Source organism: Vulpes vulpes, unplaced genomic scaffold (genome assembly GCF_048418805.1).
Source record: "Vulpes vulpes isolate BD-2025 unplaced genomic scaffold, VulVul3 u000000899, whole genome shotgun sequence".
Lineage (NCBI taxonomy): Eukaryota > Metazoa > Chordata > Mammalia > Carnivora > Canidae > Vulpes > Vulpes vulpes.
This window is the reverse complement of record NW_027325780.1, coordinates 210,668-223,775: the sequence shown is the minus strand read 5'-3', so window position 1 is coordinate 223,775 and position 13,108 is coordinate 210,668. Positions and strand designations below refer to the sequence as shown.

The 13,108-nt window shown below is 34.5% G+C and overlaps 1 protein-coding gene across 1 annotated transcript in view; it reads left to right on the top strand.

Moving 5' to 3' along the window:
* CFAP299 (cilia and flagella associated protein 299) overlaps positions 1 to 13,108 on the top strand; it is a 354,762-nt gene that overhangs the window by 142,857 nt on the left and 198,797 nt on the right. The gene's annotated exons all lie outside the window — the stretch shown is intronic.

Sequence of the window (13,108 nt, the reverse complement as noted above, 5' to 3'; positions counted from 1 at the left end):
GTAAGCATCCCAGGACTTGGAAGGCAGATAGAGTTTTAAGAAAGCAGGCTTTCCCATAATCTCCAGAACATATCATGTAGGGAAATGAAGCCAGTTTTGGAAATCTACTAATCATACTTCTGACATTGATGACTTTTTACATTATTCCAAGGGAAAATATCAGTTCTGACAACTGACAATTTCTTATAATTGCATTTAATCAAAGAGTTTATTTTAAAGCTGCCTAGAGTTCTTACTGCATTCCACATGGCTGACTCTTGGCAAAGTGAGGAGTACTGATAGTCATGCTAAAACTTCATAATTTTCCAGGTAGTTCCCTGTCTAAGCCAATAAATCACATTTTCTCTTCTCAAAAGTTATTAGACCTCCTGGGCAGTGTACCAAGTCGGGCAGATGTTTTGAAGATGTTCTGATCAATCCAAATTAGGAAATAGGTGTTTGAAGTTCACTATGTAAACATCATGATACTGAAACTTGGCTGTGTGGTTTGGGTGGAACACAGTAAAGGAAACACAAAGCATTTTGCTGCCTATATATGACCCAGCCTTTAAAAGGAAAAAAAAAAGTGACAAGTTGGCTTACCTCAGAGATATTTTTATCTCCATGAATATCCTGGCAATACTTAGGTATATTTGCTAATAGTAACAGATCAAGCAATTTCTTTCACAGAAAGGTTTGTTTTCTGTTTTGTGATGGCATAAATTATTATTTTTATCTCTGATGTGGAAAAAGCATACCTTTTAATTTTCTGAGGGTGGTCATAAATATTGCACTTAGGAAAAGCCAAAATGAGTGTATAGTGTGTTGTCAAGAAATTCCTCATCAATTTAGTTAATCATCAATAATGGGTAAGTGCTTTTCAGAAATAAAAAAAATTTGAAAAACAAGGAAAAATTTGTTTCAAAAATAGAAAATACCCATTCTCCTTTGAATGCATGTCTTGCTTAAATATTTACCATGTAAGCACAGCATAGACTTTTCATAACTTTGTCATTCACAGTTTGATGGAATTTGATGATTTTTAAGGTTTGAGTTTATTACTCCCATTTTATTGATGAGGATTTCAAACTGAAACCTGCAATGGTAATAGACAGAGCTATATTTAAGAGTCAGATGCAATGTTACTTCCATCAGAGCTTCTTGAATTTGAACTCATTTTACTTTTTTTTATTTTAAAATATTTTATTTATTCATTCATAAGAGACACACAGAGAGAGAGAGAGAGAGGCAGAGACACAGGCAGAGGGAGAAGCAGGCTCCCTGTGAGGAACCTGATTTGGGACTCAATCCCAGGACCCTGGAATCACGACCTGGGCCAAAGGCAGATGCTCAACCACTGAGCCACACAGGTGCCCCAATTCTCTTCTATTTTTAAATTTACTAGAGTAATGTTCATAGGACTGGAAGAACGTGGGAGTTGTAACCTAGAAGTCTATAAAACTCCAAATGAAAATAAGAAAGAGAACAAACGTTATTCAGTAGAATAGGAACAGAGTAAGAGAATCAAGATAGTAATTGTACTAACAATCCCTTTAAAACTCTAAAGTCCTGTATTAATACCATGTGACTTCTGTCTGGGTATCTTATTGTTCCTCCCAATTATTATGTGAAAGAAACAAAGCACATAGTATTTTCACTTTGCAGATAAGGAAGTTAAGCGTAGACACTTAAATGTACCTGACAGCAGTGGAACTGTCAGAATAGCTCTGATTGCTAATATAAGTTCATGATGACACGTGCAGATCTGCCTACTCCCATTCAAAAACAACTGGAGCATGATCACATTACTGTGTCTTACCCCTGAAACATTCACTCCCAGCGTGCAAGCTTACATCTTATATATACATCTAGTATGTAAGTAGTTTAGTTGAATCTGAATATATACACATTCAATGTGTAGCTATGGATTGAGGAGTTCTAGCTGGTTCCAAAGCAATACTATCCAGAAGATCTCTGAGGGCCCTGGGGATGCAAATAATGTTTTCTCATTCTATCAAAATCTTTGTAGGAGTGTGTTTACATGTTCTTTAGTATCTGCTTCACACCCAGATTCTAGAACTATCTTTGGTCCTAAATTTAAATTTTCAAATCTATTAGACAATTTGTTCATTTACCCATTCATTTATTCAGTAAATATTTATTGAATTGTCAACATTGTGCCAAACTATCTGCTTGCTGGGGGGTCTAAATGAATAAAACAGGCATATCTCTTTTTTTATGGAGTTTGCAATATGTTAGGAAAAATACAACTAAAAAATAACTGTGAAAAAAATGTGATGAATATTATGATAGTGGAAATTGGGATTACAGCATAAGACCACTTAGAGGATTCTAGCCTGAAGGGGATGATGGCCTCATGGAGGAAGTGAGCATGGTTAAGCAGAAAATTGAAGGATGAGTTGAGTTAGCTGTTTTTAAATAAGAGAAAAGAAGCAGAACGTCTGGCAATGATTTTCTCATATGTAGTTCCAGCTTCTTCCATGACATTTGAGATATACAAAGTCATATTTGAATGCTTTGTTGTGACCACTGTGTGTTATAGAAATAAACTCAGGTCAGCAGAAATCACATATGACTACTACTCTTTCTTTCCAATTACTAGTAGACAAAACATCTCAATTCTCCTAAAATGTATTCTGGAATGGCCTTCATGGTATTTATGTCTTGGGAGCATTGTTTAATTTTTTTTTAAAATTCCTATCTTTATAAAAGAATGAATTAATAATAATAAAAAGAAGAACTACCATATACCCAATGCCTGCTACATGTCAGGAGAGCTTTTGTATTCATTAGTTCTGATCTTATCAACAGCCCTCTAAGATTGATATTTTTATCACCATTTGTACAAGTAAAAATTGAGGTAAAGTTAGTCTAAATCTCACTTTATTCTATTAATCATGAATTTTTACTTTTAGAAAATATTAAGCATACAACTATGTGCTAGTTGAAACATTTGACTCTCCCCATTTCACCTTTTCATTATTAATCACTGTAATTTTTTGACTATTTTTAGTTTACAATTATAATTGTATATTAATTTCCTGATAGACATTGTTCTTCTATGGCCTTTCCTTTAATTTTACACTTGGTAATAGTAATACCCTAAGAATTATTGAAACCTAAGCCTAGGTTTTTGTAACTCCAGGAAAGGGAAGAGAGAACATGAGGAGATGAAGACACAATCTTGTTGTTAGTGATCATCAGTATAGTTTTTCTAGGTAGGATCTATCATAATTTTAGTAACACCATATGGCATAGTAAGTTCTTGGAACATTGTATGTGATAATATGGAAACAAAACCATGATAGATTCTAGTAAAACTCCAAAAGACAAAAACAGGTTAGATTATCATGCTTCCTCTGGAAGCAAGAACCCAAGTCTTTGCCATGGTATCTATGGTACCCTCATTAAACTCAATAATTTTTGGTTAATTGAAGAATATATAGGTGGAAGATAAATGATTTCTTTGATAAGGAATGCACTTAATTCAGTTATTTTCATCAATGCAAATATACAGGAGCCATGTCTCTATGTACTATTTTGGAATAGTCAGAGTAAACAATAGTAGAACTTTAGGGGAATGGAAGTCAAAGAGGAGGTTAAAAAATATTGAAGAGCTTAAAAACAGACTGGTATTTAAAAGATTAATCATATGTTATAAAACATCAGTTATTTTCCTGAAGTGAAAATATTACAAACAATTATTCAATTGCAAGGCAATAAAATTAGGAATTATTGGCAAAATTAAGACAAAAAGATTCTTCCATCTCTAAATTAAAAATAAAAATTTCCATTAATTCTCCAATGAAAAGGGACAAATAAAATGAAATAATAGAATTTCTAGACAGTAGTAATTAAAAATACTACATATCAGGACCAATGGCCTATATTTAACCAATAATCAGAAAAAACTTCAAAACACTAAATGTATTTATCACAAAAAATAAATTTAAAAAATCAATGAAGACCTTTGCTGCTGCTGTCTTAATATATAGGTGGAGAATTAGAAGGAGAAGAAAGTGAAGGAAATACCAGCCTTGGGTAGTTTACAAATAGTTAAGGGACTTTTCACATCTGACCAAGGTGAGTGTAACAGGGACCAGATTTACCTCCCTCATGAAACAAACAAATATATAAAACATAGGAAACAATAATTTTCATGAAATTGGAAATCAGGGGAAAGGGCAGTAACCTTTGAGAAATGGGAAATAAATGAGATTAGTCCTCTAATTTCCCCCAAATTGCTGCCTGAAGAAAATGTCTTTGTTGCATTGCAGAAAGGGAGAAAGCCAGCAGAGCATGGAAGTCTCTATGGGTCAAGGAGTTGAAGCTGGTAGTCTCAAAGGGTAGGTAGGCCATCTGTGGGTCATTGGGAAGTAGAATTGCGAAGAGTGAGATCTGTAAAGGGTCCCTCTCAAATACTGTGCTGAATGTCAGTGATGCACAGGAGCAGCTTATCTGGAGCAAGGGGGAATGGATTACCTGAATAGATGAAAAGGAACAATCTTTAAAGCCAACACACGACCACTAGCTTGAGTGGAAAATCTCAATTCACAGAGTATCAAGTAGAATACCCAAAGGGGTTTTGCCTCAGTAGTGGGGAAAATTAACCTCAGGTTGAAAGTGGCTCTGGTCCTGTCTAACAAAGCTTAAAGGCAAGAATTGAATGAATAAAACTAATTCTAAGTAATTTGACCACTTTCTATAATAGAGCTCAAGAATTATTACAGGAATACAGAAATATCCAGCATCCCAAAAGGTAGAATTCACAATATCTGGCATCTAATAGAAATTACTAAAAATACAAGGAAACAGAAAAGTACTACACATAATAGATTCTATTGAATGAGGAGAAAAATCAAACCAACAAAACTAACTCTAGATTGATACAGATAATAGAATTAATGGTCAATGATACTAAAATAGTATAACTATATTCCATCTGTTCAAGACATTAGAGGGAAGACTAGATATGTTAAGTAAGAAGTTGGAAGATATTTTTTTAAATTCCCCAATTTGAACTTCTTGTGTTAGAACTACAGTATTTGTAATGAAAAATACACTGAATAAGATTAATAACAGATTAGACATTTAGGAAAAAAAAGATTAGTGAACTTGAAGAATTAATAATAGATTCTATCTAAAATTAAACCCAGAGAAAAAAGAATGAAAAAATCCATAGCAATTCTGTAAGCTATAGGGTAACGTCAAATAGCTAAATTTATGTGTAATTGGAATTCACAAAAGACAGAAAAAAAATATGAGAAGAAGTCATGGCTGAAATATTCCAAATATGATGGCAGCTAATAACCCACAGATTCAAAAGCTCAATGTTCCTCAAGTATAATAAATATAAAGAAAACTACACCAAGGCAAGTCTAAATCAAATTCCTTAAAACCAGTGATAGAAAAATTTAAAAGCAGCAGGGGGAGGGAGAAGTGAAAGAAGATACTTTATGGACAGAAAAACAAAGATAAAGGAGAAAGCACGTTTCTGTTAGGAAACAATACAAGTGGGAAGATGGTGAAGAAACATCTTTAAGGAACTGAAAGAAAAACCTGTCAACCTGGAATTTTTTACCCAACAAAACTGCCATTCAAGAAATGAAGATAAAATACTTTGTCAAATGTACAAAGGCTGAAATAAAGCATCAGCACATCACCACCTCTACCACAACAAATGCTAAAAGTCATTCAGACAGATGGAAAATAAGACCAGAGAGAGACCTGGATTTACACAAAGGAATGAAGAACACAATAATAAGTTCATTGATAAATTGAAGATTTTTTGAAATTATTTAAATATCTTTAAAATATAATAAACTGTTTAGAGCAAAAATAATGACCAGTTGTGGATTTTCTAACACATATAGATGCATCTCTATAAAAGGATACTTCATAAATAATTTTCTTCAAATGATGTTCTTGGCAGAATGCAAAGGCAAGTCACTAGCTGGTAAAGAACACTCCAAAAATATATATCTGATAAAAGACTAGTATCCAGAATATATAAAGAACTCTCGAAACTCAATGTTTAGAAAATAAACAATGCACTAATAAATGCAGCAAAATTTTTGAACATTTTGCCAAAGAAAACGTATGGATGGCAAATCAATACTTGCAAAGATATTCAGTACCATTAGTCTCACTAGGGAAATGGAAATTAAAGCCACAGTGAGATGCCACAGCTATTAATATGTCTAAAATAAATCAGACTGAGCATACCACCTGTTGGCAAGGATGTAGAGGAACTGGAACTCTCTAATCCTGCTAGTGGGAATGTAAAATGTAAAATATATAATCACTTTGGAGAACTTTTTTACAGTTTCTTAAGGGTTAAACATACACCAACCATATGACTAAGCCATTCTCCTAATTAGTCATGAAAGAGATATACCCATACAAAACTTACACATGAATGGTCATTGGAGCATGATTCATAGCAGTCCCAAACTGGAAGCAACCCAAATGTCCATTCACAGACCGAAGGATAAAGAAGCAGTGATGTAGATATACAAGGGAATACTACTTAGCAAAAGGCAAATGAACTGCTGATACATGTTCTAACATGGATGAATCCCAAAATGATTACACTGAGTGAAAGAAGTCAGATAAAAGAGTTTGTAGGTGATTCCATTTATACAAAATTTTAAAATGCAAAAATGCAAACTGATTTATAGTGAAAGGAAGCAGATCTGTGGTTCTCTCAGGATGAGGGATTGGTAGAGAAGGGAAGAAAGCTACAAAGGTAATTTAAAAAAACTGGGCAATGGGATGTTTATTAGCCTTTGTCAGGATGATTTTATGTTTTTTTAAAAAATATTTTATTTATTTTTTTCATGAGAGACACAGAGAGAGGCAGAGACATAGGCAGAGGGAGAAGCAGGCTCCCTCAGGGGAGCCTGATGCAGGACTCGATCCCAGGATCCCAGGATCATGACCTGAGCCAAAGGCAGATGCTCAACCACTGAGCTACCCAGGTACCCCGATTTTATGGGTTTTATACAGATAAAACATAAACAGTACACTTTAAAAATGTGAATATTTTATGTATGTCAGTGGTACTTGTTAAAAACAATAAAATGAATAAATGGATTAAATACCCACACCCCTCCCCAAAAAAGCCTAGATAAAAACAACAAAATCAAAGAAGCCCAAAGGAGGAGTTATTAAAAAGTAACAATCAATAAGGTAGATAATGGAAAAATAGTCCACCTAATAAATCAAACTCTGTTGCTATAAAAAAAATTAACAAGGGACACCTTCTCCCTCTGCCTGTGTCTCTGCCTCTCTGTGTCACTCATGAATAAATAAATAAAATCTTTAAGAAAAATTAAGAAATTAAACAAACCACCAGCTAATTCATAAAGAAAAAGGGGGAAGAGAAGCAAAATTATATAAAATAAGAAAAGATGACATAAATATAATTAAACATTAAAATTTCATTTCACAATAGATTTCAGAAATGTTAATAACATTCATATCTTTGTATCCTTGGTTTATTTCTTCTTAGACTCAACAGAAACTGCTATAAGTGTTTAGAAGTTACATGCACACAAACTTGTGGATAAGAATATTTTATCACTGCCTTTTTTTACAGTTGTTAGCTCAAGATAATAATAAAAAGCATACTACTTTTAGTCATTTTTATTACTGTTAAGTTTTTCACACACAGTGTAGCCCTCCAGTGTCTAGAGATCCTTGGTTCATTTATATTTAAAAGAGAGCACTAAAAAGCCATTTGGAAGGTCTCTATCCCTGTGCCTGAGTGGAGAAGCCACTGATTAGTTAGGGAAGCCTTTCCCAAGTTATATTCTTTCTCTTCAGAGGTCAGTTTCACCAGCAAAGACTTCTCTAATCTTCTGCCCATAATGGAAACAAAAAAGGTGGCAAGTATAGACCTCAGTCCAGCCTGAGAGTTAAATAAAAAGAGACTGTGGTCATTTTATTCAGACCTTCGAGTTTGTTGACCTTCACTTCATGATCCTGTTTTCCATATGGCTTCACATCTTCCTGCTGGACTGATTTCTGAGCTCCAGAGACTCTGTTTTTCAACTTCGCAAAATCTTTGTAGGTTAGGGAGGAAGGGACACTCTCCTGGCTGCCAATGCCAGGGATGGGGTGGAAAGTAGTTCAACCTGGTCCTCACACAGCCTTTCACATAATTCTGATTTGGGGCCCATATCTGTTGGTGCCTCCAAGCACCTAGCAGTGTCTGCAGGGAACACTAGGGCATGAACCTCTTCTGCTGTATTAACCAGGGCTCAACAATCTGCTTTACATCTTTTATAGTTTTATTGATTTCTTTCTTCTTCACCTACTTCCTCCTAGTTCTGACTGCCCTTATGAATTTATAATTTTTATTCCTTTACTGTTACCTCATTAGGCTTTCCAAAGGGAGCACAGGTAAATGGATATGTCCAATCTCCCTGATTTAACTGGAAACGTGGAATCTTCCTCTATGACACAATTAGGACGATAACATTAAAATTTATATTTTGAAACCTATAAGTTTTAAGTATTTGAATGGATTTTCTTTTACCTTAAAAACTTATGCCATTAATATGATGGGAACATTAATAATTGGTTAAGTTTAACTTGTGTTAGAAGAGAAGACAATGTCTCTTTAAAAGCCTCCAAATATATTTATTTCATACTTATTTTATACTATACTTATTTTAAATCTTCTTAAAATAAAACAAATATATTTATACAACCTGTGTTCAAAGTTGAATAAGTAACCATCAAAAAATAAGAATGAAAAAGAAAAGGAAAACAAAATGTATCAAGAAGAGATTAACATTTTTCCCCCACACTTCATGATGCTGAAATGTGTTAGGAGCTATCTTTCTTTGTAATGCTTTTGGCATTTCATATCCCTAGCCGATCAAGACCAGCCATATGTTCTTTCCCCGATTTTACATTTCTTCACTAACTTAAACATTGTGGGGACTGGCTGTGTTACTCACCAGTTGTGGAATAAAGTAGCTGGCTTGAAATTGATTTAAATCAAATCTGATATTTCAAAGATATAAACCATGTTTTTACAGTGTAACCACAACACCCATGGGGTATTATATAAGCAGTTGGATGCAGGTATATGTTTATCAATTGGTCTTTTTTCATCTAGGAATACTTTTCATTGTTGTATTGTTTTTCTTTCAGTTGAGTAATTTAATTCAGAAAAAAAAATCTTGTTTTCCTCTTTCCACACTTCACCTCCAGGCTTCCAGCAAAAATAAAGTAAAAAATAAATAAAAGAAAACAAATCGTCATGAGTCAGGGCAATGTCCTATATGTTACAAGATAACATTTCAGTATTTTAAGAAAAATATTTACTTTCCATGTGAAACAACATCTATGTATTTTTTCTAGAAAAACAGTATTTTTATTTGATTACTAGTAAAATATGATAGCTTAGAATTCCAGGTCATTTACAGAAGGTATCTACATGTTCTTATTTTCCTTCTAGAGCATTTTATTTACTGCTTCACTACTATAATATTTTAAAATTGCTAGAATATATTCAGAAAATTATTTAAGCAGCCTGTGCTTCACTTTACTCCTCCAAAGGGATAAAGATTGTAGAACTAATTGTATTTTTTTAAAGATGTATTTATTTATTTGAGAGAGAACGAGTGCACGCATAAGGGGGAGAGGGTGAGGAAGAAAGAGAATCTCAAGTAGACTCTCCACTGAGTGCAGAGTCTAATACAGGGAAGGACTTCATGACCCAGAGATCACGACCTGAGCTGAAACCAAGAGTTGGTTGCTCAACCTACTTAGCCATCCAGGCGCCCCTAGAACACTAATTGCACTAACTGACATGCTACTATCATATGTTTTTGCTTTAAGGACAACAGCAAAAAGATGCCTAGAAAAATACATAGAGGAATTAGGACTAATGGATCTTGAGCCAGACTACCTGAGTTCAAATCTTGATTCTACCACTTATTTTTTGTGGAATTAGGGCCCTTGGTTTCTTCATTTTTAAAATAGGGCTGATAATAGTACCACATAGAAATGTTAAGAAATTTAAAGGAAGATAATATACATAAAGAGCATAACATAGTGTCAGTTACTTAGCAAGAACTCAGTATTATGTACTAATTGTTATTATTATCATAAACTATTATTATTATTATTATTATTATTATTATTACCAAGGTTAGGAAGCTTATCTTATCTTATCTTATTTATTTATTTACTTATTTTTAAAGATTTTATTTATTCATGAGAGACACAGAGAGAGAGGCAGGTAGAGACATAGGCAGAGGGAGAAGCAGGCTCCATGCAGGGAGCCTGATGTGGGACTCCATACCAGGACTCCAGGATCACGCCTTGAGCCACATCAGGCAGATGCTCAACCGCTGAGCCACCCAGGCATCCCATAGGAAGCTTATTTTAAAATGTTGCCCAAGTATATTCCGTTGTTAAATTTGGGACAGAAACCTTAGGTCTTGATTCCTGACCTTCTAGGCTTTCACTGACAAGCAAAATATATTTCAGAAAACAGTTTAGAAAACAAATGTGAACTATTTGATAAAATATGTTAGGAAATTCCTTGTACTATTTTGAAGTGATAGCAATATTAGTAAATTAATAAATAGAATTTCTATTTGCTGCAGTTCATTTGCAATCCAAGAAAAGCTCAAATCAATTACACATTTAATAAATAACAAACAAAAAACAATTTCTATGTCTATAAAAAGGAATGTCAGGGATTTTCCTTCAGAACTATTACAATTTAAAGACTAATAGCAGTGAAAAGTTCCAGCTGGTTTTAGAAAGAAAATTCTCACTAATATTTCCACATTCAAAGCCAAGTAAGTAATTTTCCAACTGATATGACTTACTGCACAATAGTAATAACCTTTTTCTGTCTCCTTATGTTTCCAAACCTGTAGATATTCTTTTCTCTAATCTTAGTGCTTTTTTTCTTAAAACGTTGGCTTAGCACTTTCCACATATTCCAATGACAAAGGTGTAATAGACTAAAGAATATCATAGCAAAACCAAAGAACAGTAGACTGAAGATGTTATGGTGGATTTTATTTTTTTAGAAATAATAATACTCATTTTTCCCAGTAGCACAAATATCATTTTAGTTTTTTCTATATTTTATTTTGACCTTAGATTTAGGAAGCTATTCAGAGCCACATTCTCTATTTATCATTTCATTTTATCATTTTTCTCAAACTTCTGTTTCCTTCTGTATTTGCAGCTGATCTCTTCAACAGAAACAGGATACTGGGAGCTAACCTAAACCCTTTCTTCTTCCATATGCTCTACATTCAGTCAGTCACCAGAGCCATGCATTTTGCTATTTAAATATCTCTCAATTCCATTCTTTCTGACCTTTTTCTTCCTGTCTTAGTTCCTGTGCTAGTCCCAAATATGAGGACTTCTGAAAAAATGGTCAGCCTTGCTACAAACCCGTTAAGCCCACTCTCTTTCCACATAGCTATCAACATGCTCTCTATAAAATGACCTTCAGAGGTCAAACAGTGCCCAAAGCATAAGTAGTGTGAGAGGCAAAGACTATCTTTCCTGGTTTCTGCCTATCTGTCCAATGTCTTGATTTGCCTTTTGCACCGATAGTATACTTCGTTTTTAAAAGATGCAATGCCTGAAAGCTCCCCCCAACCCACATACAACCAGAAAAAATCAATTCTGTAATGAGGAAAAGTGAGTTTGATTAACCAAGACAGAGTTTCTTAGATAGATAAAGAAGATCGCTGATTAATGTTATTGGCTTGTCACGCTTCAGTGATGAAGTTGAGATGAGGAAAAATAGAAGCTGGTTGCATCTTTACCTTAAGTAAATAGTCTGTAGCTCTGGGTGGTGCTTCAAAGCTTTCAGAGATTTCCTAGCCACATGCAGAATTGAGGCCACTAGTTTGGTGTCAAAGAACAACAGAAATGGTTCTATGTGGAGGCTTTGGCTTACAACAACACCAGTCGGATGCACTTCTGATGCTAACTCCTCAGCCTGGACAGTGCTACCTTAGGTCTGTCTGGAAGTAAATTCACCTGTGTTTGTGGTACGTAGCCTCTTAAATGGCTCCCAATGATCCCTCACCTTAATATTCACGCACATAGGCAATCTTTTCCCCTTGACTGGGTGGCTTTGTGGCTCACTTTTAATAAATAGAATACAGCAGACATAATGGTATGCTAGTCTTAAGATCTGGCTCAAAAAGCCTGTGGCTTCCTTCTTGGGCACTCACTCTTAGACCAGTCACTGGGAAGGAGGGTGGGGGGCAACAAGCTGACAAGTGAGCAACCTGCAGAGAGGCCCCTTTGAGTGAGCTTTGAAGTAGATCCTTCAGACTCAGTCAAGCCATGAGATGACTGCAGCCTCAGGCAACAGCTTGACTATAACCTCACAAAAGACAGGGGTGCCCAGCTAATCTGGACCCAGATTCTTGACTCACAGGAACTATGAAGTAATGTTTGTTGTTTTAAGCTGCTAAATTTTAGGGATAATTTGGGCAATTGATAAGAAATACATTGTTCTTCACATACTTTCATGCAATTCATTGGCTACATTAGTTTAATTACAGCATTAAAATATCAAACTACTAAGAAATTCCCATACACACCATATTGTTTCATTTCTTTGAGCCTTTGCACCTTCCTTTCTTCTTCCTAGCCTACACATGCTTTATGTCCACTTTATGTATTCTTTTCTCTCTGAGAGTTCTTGAGGTGCCAACACTTCCTCTTCATTACTTCTATGCTTTGTGCTTCCACCACTCACATCTGTTGTCATGATTTGAGACTTCTGTAATTCCTCAGTATATAACCTAACTCTACATGCCTTTTTTTCTCTGTGTTTAAAATGACACCTATTTTTCCTCTTAAAAAATACAAAGGAAAATCTGTGAGAATAATAGGTACCAAGTTTATTTATTTTTAACTTCTGGAATCTTTAAATGCCATTCAAATCTCATATAGGTAGAAGGTGGTTCCACATTGCTAAAACAAATGTTAACTTCGAATATGTGGGTAAACAAAAACAGGCACGGTAAAATTGCCAGATCTTCTGTGTTTTGAAAATGCACTGTGGCAATTTTCCTTGAAACCTCCACTAATAATAAAAAGG